This window comes from Anolis carolinensis, chromosome 2 (genome assembly GCF_035594765.1).
Source record: "Anolis carolinensis isolate JA03-04 chromosome 2, rAnoCar3.1.pri, whole genome shotgun sequence".
Lineage (NCBI taxonomy): Eukaryota > Metazoa > Chordata > Lepidosauria > Squamata > Dactyloidae > Anolis > Anolis carolinensis.
The window spans coordinates 139421466-139435517 of NC_085842.1; the positions used below are offsets into that span (position 1 = coordinate 139421466).

At 47.6% G+C, this 14052-nt stretch overlaps 1 protein-coding gene across 1 annotated transcript in view; it reads right to left on the reverse strand.

Annotated features, from left to right (window-relative positions):
- Positions 1–14052, reverse strand: part of ogfod3 (2-oxoglutarate and iron dependent oxygenase domain containing 3) — a 58188-nt gene that overhangs the window by 42858 nt on the left and 1278 nt on the right. The window lies entirely within an intron of this gene.

Consider the following 14052-nt stretch of genomic DNA (forward strand, 5'->3'; position numbering starts at 1 on the left):
CGGGGTCCTGTTCCTTCTAGTGGTCACCTTATGGTCAGCAAAAAAGGGACCCGTCATGATCCACGCCATGATAGACTCAGGAGCTACCAACAATTTCATTGATAGAGAGTATGCCGACTCTCTGGGATTACAATATCATGACTTCAAGAATGCCCGTGTGGTGCAAGCCATCGATGGCCGCCCTCTCAAGACGGGCCCCGTAAGCCAGTGGTCGGAACCCACCAGGATGTGGATAAGGGAACATATGGAAGAGATTTCCTTCTTTGTTACTGAGGTTCCCCATTTCCCTGTGATTTTGGGGATTCCATGGCTGACACTTCACGACCCAAGCATCTCCTGGTCCAACAGAGAACTGCAGTTTGCTTCAAAGTACTGCCAAAACCATTGCCTCGTAGCCAAGGTCTGCCATGCCACAGACACCGAGCCCATTATCACCTTGCCAAAGAAGTACTCCGAGTATTGGGATGTATTCAATGAAAAAGAAGCCGAAAAATTACCCCCACATAGACCTTATGACTGTGCCATTGACTTGGTGGAGGGGGCCCCGATCCCGCGAGGGCATCTCTACTCCCTGACTGAACCAGAGCAAGAAGCTCTCAGGGAATTCATAGAGACAAACCTTCGCAAGGGATTCATCAGACCCTCTCAATCCCCAGCCGCCTCCCCAGTGATGTTTGTGAAGAAGAAGTCAGGGGAATTACGCTTGGTGGTGGACTACAGAGCATTGAACAATATCACTAAGCGGAACAGCTATCCCCTGCCCTTAATCTCGGATCTACTAGACCGACTTCGAGGAGCCAAGGTCTACACCAAGCTGGACCTACGGGGGGCTTATAATCTAGTTCGCATCAGAGAAGGGGACGAGTGGAAGACCGCCTTCCAGACTAAATTCGGATTATTCGAGTCCCGAGTTATGAATTATGGTTTATGCGGAGCTCCCGCAACGTTCCAGCATTTTGTCAATGACATTTTTCAGGACTATCTAGATCGGTTCTTGATCATCTACCTGGACGATTTTTTGGTGTTTTCTAGATCACAATCAGAACATGAGAACCACGTTAAAATGGTGTTACAACGATTGCGGGATCATGGACTTTATGCCAAGCTGGAAAAATGCGCTTTTGATCTACAAGAGGTAGATTTCCTGGGGTACCGCATCTCGCCTCTAGGGCTCTCCATGGACCCGGCAAAAGTTTCAGCAGTATTGGAATGGCAGGCGCCAACCAACAAGAAAGAGGTGCAGCGATTCTTGGGGTTCGCGAACTATTACCGCAAGTTCATTCCAGATTTTGCCCGCTGGTCTGACCCAATCACCAGCTGCATCCGTGGGAAACAGCCCTTCCGCTGGACTGATCAAGCAGAGAAAGGGTTCCAGCAACTAAAGAAATTATTCACATCCCAGCCAATCCTTCAGCATCCAGATCCTGAAACCCTTTTTGTGGTGCAAGCGGACGCCTCTGATGTGGCAATTGGGGCTGTGCTCCTACAACCGGTGGGAGATCACCTTCATCCTTGTGCCTATTATTCTCGTCAACTAACCGCACCAGAGAGGAACTATACCATTTGGGAAAAAGAACTATTAGCCATAAAGGCAGCTTTTGAAACTTGGAGACATTGGCTAGAAGGGGCCAAATTTCCCATTGAAGTCCACACTGATCATCGGAATCTAGAACATCTAAGAACTGCCCGCAAGCTAAATCAGAGGCAGCAACGTTGGGCTTTATTCTTTGAACGTTTCAACTTCCAGATTCATTATGTGACCCCAGCCCAAACCAAGCAAGCAGACGCCCTGTCACGTAAACCGGAATACGCTGCAGGACGCAAGGAGACCTTTGAATCCCAACTACTACAACCCGAGAACTTTGCCACGCTCACAGTGGGGAACACCAAATCCACTCCCATTGATTCAACTCCCTCTACTCCAGGACCCATCTGTGCTCAAGAAATCAGGGCTAGTCAGCAAGCAGATGCCTGGGCGCAGGACCAACTTCGTCAAGGTCTGCATTTTCCCTTTTCGCTTAAAGATGGACTGCTTTGCTATAGAAATCATGTTTATATCCCACCCGGACCGGGCAGGGAAAAAGCACTTCGTCTGTGTCATGACTGCAAACCAGCAGGGCATTTCGGACTATTTAAAACCATGCATTTGATCCTAAGAGATTTCTGGTGGCCCAAGATCCGCAAAGATGTGGAAAAATATGTCAACACCTGCCCAGTATGCCAGCGCTCCAAGATAAGAAGGGAGAAGCCCTCAGGGCTTCTACACCCCCTTCCTACCCCATCTCGCCCATGGGAAATAATTTCTGCGGATTTTATCACTGACTTACCACCTTCCTGTGGATTCACCACGATCCTAGTGGTGGTGGACCTTTTCACCAAGTTAGCCCATTTCATTCCCTGTGAAGGCCTTCCCACGGCCCAAGAGACTGCAGATTTATTCCTCCAACATGTTTTCAGACTACATGGATTGCCCAAGAGTTTGGTCACAGACCGTGGATCCCAATTCACCTCTCGTTTCTGGAAGGCACTACAAAAACTATTGGGCATAGACTCTCGTTTATCTTCAGCTCATCATCCCCAAACGGATGGGCAAACGGAGCGCACCAATGCCACTTTGGAACAGTACCTTCGCTGTTATGTAAACTACCAACAGGACAATTGGGCTTCTCTGTTACCACTGTCGGAGTTTGCCTACAACAATGGAGTCCAGGCTTCTACAAAAGAAACGCCGTTCTTTGCAAACTACGGCTTCCATCCACGTTTCTTTCCCCCTGTCATTGAAACTTCAGAAGTTCCCGCAGCAGAAGATTGGCTGCAGGAACTCACAGCGGTGCAACAACTTTTGCTCCAGCAACTGGAACAAGCCAAGGAGGACTATAAACGTCACGCGGACAAACATCGCCAGCCGGGCCCCGAAATCAAGGTAGGAGATCGGGTTTTTCTGTCCACTCGCTTTTTGCCCTCCCATCGCCCTTGCCGGAAGTTAGATGCCCGTTTCATTGGTCCCTATCCAGTGGTGGCGCAATTAAACCCCGTGACTTTCAAACTTCAACTTCCGCGTTCAATGCGCATTCACCCAGTGTTTCACCGCTCCCTGCTCCTTCCGGCGGATGGTGGGCGGCCAGATGTAGACCGGCCGGCCCCCGTCCCTATTTTGGTGGATGGGGAGGACGAGTTCGAGGTTCAGGACATTTTGGATTCTCGCTTTCACCGCCGCCGCCTGCAATATCTCATTGACTGGGTGGGTTTTGGCCCTGGGGAACGCTCTTGGGAAGACGCCTCCACAGTCCATGCTCCTGATCTAACCCGTCGCTTTCATCAGACCTATCCCGCCAAGCCACGACCTCGCGCCTCGGGGAGAGAGTCCCAGTTTGGGAGGGGGCTTGAGGAGGGGGATAGTGTGATGACCCATGGGCCTTGTAGTCCTGCTCATGACATTGTGATGCCCGTGAGCCTGAATTCAGCATTAGACATCATGATGAGAGCTGATGAGAGTTGTAATACCGAAACATCTAGAAAGTTGCTGTTTGTTCTCTGTTTAGTCAGGAGAGTTTGAATTTAGACACTAGGCTTGTAGATATCATGCCAGACTTTAAAGTGTCATTGAATCTTTCCCCAACCGCAGAGACAGAAGTGCAGATGATTTGCAATTTCCATTATCTCCAATCTGCACGGTAGATACCCGTAATAAAAAGTGATGGCTGTTGTTGTTCAATAACATCTGGGAGCCCAAACTGGGTAAAAACTAAAGATCACTGCTCACTATGTAAAACAATTATAGTTTCCCTTCTGTATCCAGTGTTTCTCCATCCATGGATTCAGCGGCCTTTTGAAGGCAACCGAATCCAAAAGTGTGGCCCTCCATGAAAATGAGTTTGATACCACTGCCTTAGGGTCTCTATAAGTCAGAAGCAAATTGAAAGTATAAAACAATATAATGCATAAGAGTTAAACCTAAAGAAAGAGTATGTGTGTACTCTTACATTCATGTATACAAGAGTAAAAACCTAATAATAGTCCCATCTGAAACCTTTTCACACAAATTCACATGCAGTAAAAGAGCCCCCGGTGGCACAGCAAATTAAACCGCTGAGCTGATGAACTTGCTGACTGAAAGGTTGGCGGTTTGAATCCAGGAAGCGGGGTCTGCTAGCCCCAGCTTCTGCCAACCTAGCAGTTTGAAAACATGCAAATATGAGTAGATCAATAGGTACCGCTCCAGCAGGAATGTAACGGCGCTCCATGCAGTCATGCCGGCCACATGACCTTGGAGGTGTCTGTGGACAATGCCGGCTCTTCGACTTAGAAATGGAGATGAACACCAACCCCCAGAGTCAGACACGACTAGACTTAATGTCGGGGGGGAAAAACCTTTACCTTTATTTAAAGAGCAGCACTTCGTCATTTCCCTTGAGTGCTTCTACCCTTTTTACCGTATATCTTCAGTCCTGAGATGCTATCAGTTGTAAAATGCACACTACTTTCAGTACCGCCAACAAAAAAGAGCCTTATTTAGAGTTTTAAAAGCACCCTTGGTTCCTTTTTAGAGATGTTTATATAGGGGAGAGGTATGTGGCTTAGAATCACAGAAATACAATATTATTCAAATTACACCAGGTCTTCCACAATCCTCCTCAACAATATTTAGATATCTCAGCTCACCACAATGATTCACACCTAGGGACCACAAGTAGGATGGAAACAAAATTCAAACTTTCACTGAGTTTCATCTCCAAGAAAGAGAATAATCAGAGGATTGATACAAATCGATTCCCCTTCTACACTGCCATATAATCCACATTATTTGCTTTGAACTGGGTTACCTAAATCTACACTGCCATATAATCCCATTCAAATCAGATAATCTGGATTTTATATGACAGTTTAGAAGGAGCCTGTATAGCTCCAGAAAGCCAAAATGCTCCAGAATACAAAGCTGTCCACTTGGGTGGCTGAGATAGTGTCACCTTTGTTTTCTGGTAGTTCAATGTACACAAACTTTGTACCATGCACAAACTTACTGACAATATTGTATAAAATTGTACCTTGCCTATGTGTATAAAATGTATATGAAACATAAATGCATTTTGAGTTTAGACTGGCATCCCATTTTCAAGGCTAGCTCTACACTGCAGAAATAATGTAGTTTGACACCAGGTGAACTGCCATGAAGCAATTATCTGGAATCCTGATTTTTGGGAGGGTTTTTTGTGTGTGTGCCAGGAGCGACTTTAAAAACTGCTAGTCGCTTCTGGTGTGAGTGTGATGACCCATGGGCCTTGTAGTCCTGCTCATGACATTGTGATGCCTGATGAAGAAGAAAACTTGGGTTTTTTACCTTCCCAGTCAGAACTGGATTCTTCCCAGACAGATTCTTCCCAGCCAGATCTGGGAACCTTGCACCTGCAAGAGGGTTATGTTCCAGAAGTATGTCAAACAAACACTGAGGCTACATCTCCTGTGTTTTCTCGCCATGAGTTTTGTAAACAACAGAGAGGTTTGGAAGCGGCCTCGCGCAGGAGTGCTAGAATAATTGCTAAGAATTTAGCCAATTAAGCCTGCTTTCCATGAGAATCTTTAAGGAGTCAAACATCTGGTCTCAGAGATTAGCTTTCGTTTCTGGTTCCCAGAGAACTGCTCTCGGCGGGAAAGTTAGACTCTATATAGGTGTTTTACCCGCGGAGTAACTTTGCGGAGTCAATTCGTCAGCCTCCGGAGCGAGTTGTGTCTGGACAGCGCGCTCCGATCCAAGCCTCGTTCCTGTTCAAGCCTTGTTCTTGTTTTCAAGCCTTCGCTCCTGTTTCCCAGCCTTGTTTACCTACGGACCTTGCCTCGCCTTTCAGGACTAAGCCTTGCCTTGTTTCACGGATTTTACCAAGTAATTCCACGGATCTTGTTCTTGTTCCTTGTTACCTTGTGCCACGATTCAAGCCTTGTTTTCAAGTATCAAGTTAATTCCTAGCCTTGCTCAAGTTTATGGACTAAAGGACCTTGTCATCTCCCCTCACTTTGCCTGGCAAAGTGAGTGTTTCGGTTATTGGATTACAACTTTGGACCTTAATATTTCATATTGGACATTGTTTCTTTGGACTAATTTTGACCTTTCCTGAAAGGTCTGCTTCTGGACTAACTTTTACATTTGCTTTTATTAACTTTATATATTTCCTTAATAAAGATATTAGATAGAATCTGGCCTCTGCGTATGGTTATTGGTGCTCTGTAGCCTGGGTCGTGACAGTTTGACTCCGCCACCCTAAGCACCAATTAACCTCGGCCAGAATGTCTACCGGAGCCGGACCTGGACCGGGCGGCCAGCCGATTACCTACACCATCGACAAGGATGAGGTGGACCGAATCCGTGATAAGCTCAATGCACAGGATGGGGAAATAAAGGGTTTGAAGGAACGCGGAATCCGTCTTCCGGCCATGGCGTTGCCAACCAAGTTTACTGGAGAAGCTTCTAAGGTTCATGTTTTCCGTCGCCAATGCCAAGCTTATCTAGAGGCCCGTGCTGCCGAGTTTCCCCAAGAAGACATCAAGGTGGCGTGGGTTTACAGTCTTCTAGACGGGCCAGCGGCCAACTGGGCGACGGCACTGTTCGACCAAGCCTCTCCACACCTAAGATCAGCGCAACGCTTCTTGGACCACCTTAAGGAGACTTGGGGAATCGAGGACAATTTGGAGGCAGCCGGTCACAAACTCCGCCGCCTCTTCCAAGGAGACAGACCCATGTCTCAGTACATAGCCGAGTTCCGAGTGCTGGCCCACAACACCGGCTGGAACGATGTTGCCCTCAGAGGACAATTTCGGGAGGGTCTCAACATTGAAATGCTGGAGGAAATCTCCAAGGTGGATCCTCCCCAAACACTTGAAGCACTCATCGATCAATGTTTACGGGCTGAAGTCATGATTGCCAACAGGAAACAGTGGGTACGAGGCCAGTGCGGTAGAGCTGGGGCAAAACCCCCCGCTCCCGCCAGCGTTCAGCCGCGTCCAGTGTGGAGACCCCCACCACCATCCCCATACCCCAGAGAGAGCGAGGAGGTGCCGATGCAGTTGGGCAATGTGCGTCCCAGATTAGATGCCGCCGAGAAGGCCCGCCGCCAACGCCTAAATCTCTGTTGGTATTGCGGGAATGGGGGCCACTTCGCCAGAGAGTGCCCAGCCAAAGGGAAGCCCGCCGCCCGTCTTGCGGCGGCGTCCTCCACGGAGACGAAGGCGTCTGAGGCGGCTGGCACACAGCCGGCGGGGGAAGCCAACGACCGGGCGTAGAGAGGCTCGCCAACCCGGTCAAGAAACCCATTCAAGAGCCGCCAACCGGGGTCCTGTTCCTTCTAGTGGTCACCTTATGGTCAGCAAAAAAGGGACCCGTCATGATCCACGCCATGATAGACTCAGGAGCTACCAACAATTTCATTGATAGAGAGTATGCCGACTCTCTGGGATTACAATATCATGACTTCAAGAATGCCCGTGTGGTGCAAGCCATCGATGGCCGCCCTCTCAAGACGGGCCCCGTAAGCCAGTGGTCGGAACCCACCAGGATGTGGATAAGGGAACATATGGAAGAGATTTCCTTCTTTGTTACTGAGGTTCCCCATTTCCCTGTGATTTTGGGGATTCCATGGCTGACACTTCACGACCCAAGCATCTCCTGGTCCAACAGAGAACTGCAGTTTGCTTCAAAGTACTGCCAAAACCATTGCCTCGTAGCCAAGGTCTGCCATGCCACAGACACCGAGCCCATTATCACCTTGCCAAAGAAGTACTCCGAGTATTGGGATGTATTCAATGAAAAAGAAGCCGAAAAATTACCCCCACATAGACCTTATGACTGTGCCATTGACTTGGTGGAGGGGGCCCCGATCCCGCGAGGGCATCTCTACTCCCTGACTGAACCAGAGCAAGAAGCTCTCAGGGAATTCATAGAGACAAACCTTCGCAAGGGATTCATCAGACCCTCTCAATCCCCAGCCGCCTCCCCAGTGATGTTTGTGAAGAAGAAGTCAGGGGAATTACGCTTGGTGGTGGACTACAGAGCATTGAACAATATCACTAAGCGGAACAGCTATCCCCTGCCCTTAATCTCGGATCTACTAGACCGACTTCGAGGAGCCAAGGTCTACACCAAGCTGGACCTACGGGGGGCTTATAATCTAGTTCGCATCAGAGAAGGGGACGAGTGGAAGACCGCCTTCCAGACTAAATTCGGATTATTCGAGTCCCGAGTTATGAATTATGGTTTATGCGGAGCTCCCGCAACGTTCCAGCATTTTGTCAATGACATTTTTCAGGACTATCTAGATCGGTTCTTGATCATCTACCTGGACGATTTTTTGGTGTTTTCTAGATCACAATCAGAACATGAGAACCACGTTAAAATGGTGTTACAACGATTGCGGGATCATGGACTTTATGCCAAGCTGGAAAAATGCGCTTTTGATCTACAAGAGGTAGATTTCCTGGGGTACCGCATCTCGCCTCTAGGGCTCTCCATGGACCCGGCAAAAGTTTCAGCAGTATTGGAATGGCGGGCGCCAACCAACAAGAAAGAGGTGCAGCGATTCTTGGGGTTCGCGAACTATTACCGCAAGTTCATTCCAGATTTTGCCCGCTGGTCTGACCCAATCACCAGCTGCATCCGTGGGAAACAGCCCTTCCGCTGGACTGATCAAGCAGAGAAAGGGTTCCAGCAACTAAAGAAATTATTCACATCCCAGCCAATCCTTCAGCATCCAGATCCTGAAACCCTTTTTGTGGTGCAAGCGGACGCCTCTGATGTGGCAATTGGGGCTGTGCTCCTACAACCGGTGGGAGATCACCTTCATCCTTGTGCCTATTATTCTCGTCAACTAACCGCACCAGAGAGGAACTATACCATTTGGGAAAAAGAACTATTAGCCATAAAGGCAGCTTTTGAAACTTGGAGACATTGGCTAGAAGGGGCCAAATTTCCCATTGAAGTCCACACTGATCATCGGAATCTAGAACATCTAAGAACTGCCCGCAAGCTAAATCAGAGGCAGCAACGTTGGGCTTTATTCTTTGAACGTTTCAACTTCCAGATTCATTATGTGACCCCAGCCCAAACCAAGCAAGCAGACGCCCTGTCACGTAAACCGGAATACGCTGCAGGACGCAAGGAGACCTTTGAATCCCAACTACTACAACCCGAGAACTTTGCCACGCTCACAGTGGGGAACACCAAATCCACTCCCATTGATTCAACTCCCTCTACTCCAGGACCCATCTGTGCTCAAGAAATCAGGGCTAGTCAGCAAGCAGATGCCTGGGCGCAGGACCAACTTCGTCAAGGTCTGCATTTTCCCTTTTCGCTTAAAGATGGACTGCTTTGCTATAGAAATCATGTTTATATCCCACCCGGACCGGGCAGGGAAAAAGCACTTCGTCTGTGTCATGACTGCAAACCAGCAGGGCATTTCGGACTATTTAAAACCATGCATTTGATCCTAAGAGATTTCTGGTGGCCCAAGATCCGCAAAGATGTGGAAAAATATGTCAACACCTGCCCAGTATGCCAGCGCTCCAAGATAAGAAGGGAGAAGCCCTCAGGGCTTCTACACCCCCTTCCTACCCCATCTCGCCCATGGGAAATAATTTCTGCGGATTTTATCACTGACTTACCACCTTCCTGTGGATTCACCACGATCCTAGTGGTGGTGGACCTTTTCACCAAGTTAGCCCATTTCATTCCCTGTGAAGGCCTTCCCACGGCCCAAGAGACTGCAGATTTATTCCTCCAACATGTTTTCAGACTACATGGATTGCCCAAGAGTTTGGTCACAGACCGTGGATCCCAATTCACCTCTCGTTTCTGGAAGGCACTACAAAAACTATTGGGCATAGACTCTCGTTTATCTTCAGCTCATCATCCCCAAACGGATGGGCAAACGGAGCGCACCAATGCCACTTTGGAACAGTACCTTCGCTGTTATGTAAACTACCAACAGGACAATTGGGCTTCTCTGTTACCACTGTCGGAGTTTGCCTACAACAATGGAGTCCAGGCTTCTACAAAAGAAACGCCGTTCTTTGCAAACTACGGCTTCCATCCACGTTTCTTTCCCCCTGTCATTGAAACTTCAGAAGTTCCCGCAGCAGAAGATTGGCTGCAGGAACTCACAGCGGTGCAACAACTTTTGCTCCAGCAACTGGAACAAGCCAAGGAGGACTATAAACGTCACGCGGACAAACATCGCCAGCCGGGCCCCGAAATCAAGGTAGGAGATCGGGTTTTTCTGTCCACTCGCTTTTTGCCCTCCCATCGCCCTTGCCGGAAGTTAGATGCCCGTTTCATTGGTCCCTATCCAGTGGTGGCGCAATTAAACCCCGTGACTTTCAAACTTCAACTTCCGCGTTCAATGCGCATTCACCCAGTGTTTCACCGCTCCCTGCTCCTTCCGGCGGATGGTGGGCGGCCAGATGTAGACCGGCCGGCCCCCGTCCCTATTTTGGTGGATGGGGAGGACGAGTTCGAGGTTCAGGACATTTTGGATTCTCGCTTTCACCGCCGCCGCCTGCAATATCTCATTGACTGGGTGGGTTTTGGCCCTGGGGAACGCTCTTGGGAAGACGCCTCCACAGTCCATGCTCCTGATCTAACCCGTCGCTTTCATCAGACCTATCCCGCCAAGCCACGACCTCGCGCCTCGGGGAGAGAGTCCCAGTTTGGGAGGGGGCTTGAGGAGGGGGATAGTGTGATGACCCATGGGCCTTGTAGTCCTGCTCATGACATTGTGATGCCCGTGAGCCTGAATTCAGCATTAGACATCATGATGAGAGCTGATGAGAGTTGTAATACCGAAACATCTAGAAAGTTGCTGTTTGTTCTCTGTTTAGTCAGGAGAGTTTGAATTTAGACACTAGGCTTGTAGATATCATGCCAGACTTTAAAGTGTCATTGAATCTTTCCCCAACCGCAGAGACAGAAGTGCAGATGATTTGCAATTTCCATTATCTCCAATCTGCACGGTAGATACCCGTAATAAAAAGTGATGGCTGTTGTTGTTCAATAACATCTGGGAGCCCAAACTGGGTAAAAACTAAAGATCACTGCTCACTATGTAAAACAATTATAGTTTCCCTTCTGTATCCAGTGTTTCTCCATCCATGGATTCAGCGGCCTTTTGAAGGCAACCGAATCCAAAAGTGTGGCCCTCCATGAAAATGAGTTTGATACCACTGCCTTAGGGTCTCTATAAGTCAGAAGCAAATTGAAAGTATAAAACAATATAATGCATAAGAGTTAAACCTAAAGAAAGAGTATGTGTGTACTCTTACATTCATGTATACAAGAGTAAAAACCTAATAATAGTCCCATCTGAAACCTTTTCACACAAATTCACATGCAGTAAAAGAGCCCCCGGTGGCACAGCAAATTAAACCGCTGAGCTGATGAACTTGCTGACTGAAAGGTTGGCGGTTTGAATCCAGGAAGCGGGGTCTGCTAGCCCCAGCTTCTGCCAACCTAGCAGTTTGAAAACATGCAAATATGAGTAGATCAATAGGTACCGCTCCAGCAGGAATGTAACGGCGCTCCATGCAGTCATGCCGGCCACATGACCTTGGAGGTGTCTGTGGACAATGCCGGCTCTTCGACTTAGAAATGGAGATGAACACCAACCCCCAGAGTCAGACACGACTAGACTTAATGTCGGGGGGGAAAAACCTTTACCTTTATTTAAAGAGCAGCACTTCGTCATTTCCCTTGAGTGCTTCTACCCTTTTTACCGTATATCTTCAGTCCTGAGATGCTATCAGTTGTAAAATGCACACTACTTTCAGTACCGCCAACAAAAAAGAGCCTTATTTAGAGTTTTAAAAGCACCCTTGGTTCCTTTTTAGAGATGTTTATATAGGGGAGAGGTATGTGGCTTAGAATCACAGAAATACAATATTATTCAAATTACACCAGGTCTTCCACAATCCTCCTCAACAATATTTAGATATCTCAGCTCACCACAATGATTCACACCTAGGGACCACAAGTAGGATGGAAACAAAATTCAAACTTTCACTGAGTTTCATCTCCAAGAAAGAGAATAATCAGAGGATTGATACAAATCGATTCCCCTTCTACACTGCCATATAATCCACATTATTTGCTTTGAACTGGGTTACCTAAATCTACACTGCCATATAATCCCATTCAAATCAGATAATCTGGATTTTATATGACAGTTTAGAAGGAGCCTGTATAGCTCCAGAAAGCCAAAATGCTCCAGAATACAAAGCTGTCCACTTGGGTGGCTGAGATAGTGTCACCTTTGTTTTCTGGTAGTTCAATGTACACAAACTTTGTACCATGCACAAACTTACTGACAATATTGTATAAAATTGTACCTTGCCTATGTGTATAAAATGTATATGAAACATAAATGCATTTTGAGTTTAGACTGGCATCCCATTTTCAAGGCTAGCTCTACACTGCAGAAATAATGTAGTTTGACACCAGGTGAACTGCCATGAAGCAATTATCTGGAATCCTGATTTTTGGGAGGGTTTTTTGTGTGTGTGCCAGGAGCGACTTTAAAAACTGCTAGTCGCTTCTGGTGTGAGTGTGATGACCCATGGGCCTTGTAGTCCTGCTCATGACATTGTGATGCCTGATGAAGAAGAAAACTTGGGTTTTTTACCTTCCCAGTCAGAACTGGATTCTTCCCAGACAGATTCTTCCCAGCCAGATCTGGGAACCTTGCACCTGCAAGAGGGTTATGTTCCAGAAGTATGTCAAACAAACACTGAGGCTACATCTCCTGTGTTTTCTCGCCATGAGTTTTGTAAACAACAGAGAGGTTTGGAAGCGGCCTCGCGCAGGAGTGCTAGAATAATTGCTAAGAATTTAGCCAATTAAGCCTGCTTTCCATGAGAATCTTTAAGGAGTCAAACATCTGGTCTCAGAGATTAGCTTTCGTTTCTGGTTCCCAGAGAACTGCTCTCGGCGGGAAAGTTAGACTCTATATAGGTGTTTTACCCGCGGAGTAACTTTGCGGAGTCAATTCGTCAGCCTCCGGAGCGAGTTGTGTCTGGACAGCGCGCTCCGATCCAAGCCTCGTTCCTGTTCAAGCCTTGTTCTTGTTTTCAAGCCTTCGCTCCTGTTTCCCAGCCTTGTTTACCTACGGACCTTGCCTCGCCTTTCAGGACTAAGCCTTGCCTTGTTTCACGGATTTTACCAAGTAATTCCACGGATCTTGTTCTTGTTCCTTGTTACCTTGTGCCACGATTCAAGCCTTGTTTTCAAGTATCAAGTTAATTCCTAGCCTTGCTCAAGTTTATGGGCTAAAGGACCTTGTCATCTCCCCTCACTTTGCCTGGCAAAGTGAGTGTTTCGGTTATTGGATTACAACTTTGGACCTTAATATTTCATATTGGACATTGTTTCTTTGGACTAATTTTGACCTTTCCTGAAAGGTCTGCTTCTGGACTAACTTTTACATTTGCTTTTATTAACTTTATATATTTCCTTAATAAAGATATTAGATAGAATCTGGCCTCTGCGTATGGTTATTGGTGCTCTGTAGCCTGGGTCGTGACAGTGAGTGAATTAGCCATTTGCAAGGTCATTGCCCAGGGGATACCTGGATGTTTGATCTTTTCCCACCCTTGTTGGATGCTTCTCTCATGTCTCCGCATGGGGAGCTGCAGCTGACAGAGGAAGCTCATCCGCTCTCCTCAGATTCGAACCTGTTGGTCAGCAGTCCTGCTGGCACAAAGGTTTAATCCAATGCGCCACTGGGGGATCCTGGGGTTTGTATTGTACTGGCTTTATTGTGAGCCATGTTGAGTCCCTTTGAGAGAAAAAGCAGGATATAAGGAACTATAGTAATTAGAGAGACACTTGGCCGTCTACAGAGATGTTGCCCAGATGTGTTAGCCAAGAGTTTTCTCTCATGTCCCCACAAGCTAAAGCTGACTGATGGGAGCTCACCCCATCTTGCAGATTTGAACTAGCAACCTTCAGGTCAGCAGTTCAGTCAGCACAAGGGTTTAACCCACTGCGCCACCATGGCTCCCACTATAATGATTATGATG